Below are 692 nucleotides of genomic sequence, written 5' to 3'. Positions count from 1 at the left end.
TACAAATATCTGTTATTGTTTGATCTGTCTCGAATACGTTTATTCTTTAAAAAAAGCTTTTTTTTTTTTTTTTTTATCTTTAAAGATATGAATAAGCCCGTAGTTTGACCGCACTTCACAAAACATCTAAATCATTGTGTCCCCGAGATATTTCGCACGGTGATAATGAGATCATCGACACCGAGTATCTCCTCAACGATTGGCTCTGATTGGTCATTGAGATAAGCGTTAAGTTGTGCTGACATTTTACCCGAACCAACTTGGCATTTCACTAAAAGTGAAAAACTACAGCTAGCATTGGCATAACCCGGTGTCATATAAGATAAGTATCCCCCATAGGATAAGTATCCGGATACTAAAACTGGCCATAGGATAAGTATCCCCCCCATAGGATTAGTATCCCCCCAAATCATATTTAACTTTTACTGTACATAGGTGTTGAATATATTGATTTTATCTAGGAGGAAGTATTAATGAACATTATTTTTATAGCTGGAGGCTTACAAGAAAGTTTTGAGGGTATACATTAGAGGAATGGGGTGTGGTGCATGGTGTTAGCTGTTTGAGGGCGATTGTTTAATTTAAGGGTAACAATTAATGATGTAGAATGAGTGAAAAATGAACCTAAATAGCTTATACACATGTTTTAATTTATCAATTCTTACACAAACATTAATGGTTTACTGTATATA

This window comes from Mizuhopecten yessoensis, unplaced genomic scaffold (assembly GCF_002113885.1).
Source record: "Mizuhopecten yessoensis strain PY_sf001 unplaced genomic scaffold, ASM211388v2 scaffold10225, whole genome shotgun sequence".
Classification (NCBI taxonomy): domain Eukaryota; kingdom Metazoa; phylum Mollusca; class Bivalvia; order Pectinida; family Pectinidae; genus Mizuhopecten; species Mizuhopecten yessoensis.
Note: the sequence above shows the minus strand (reverse complement) of the source record.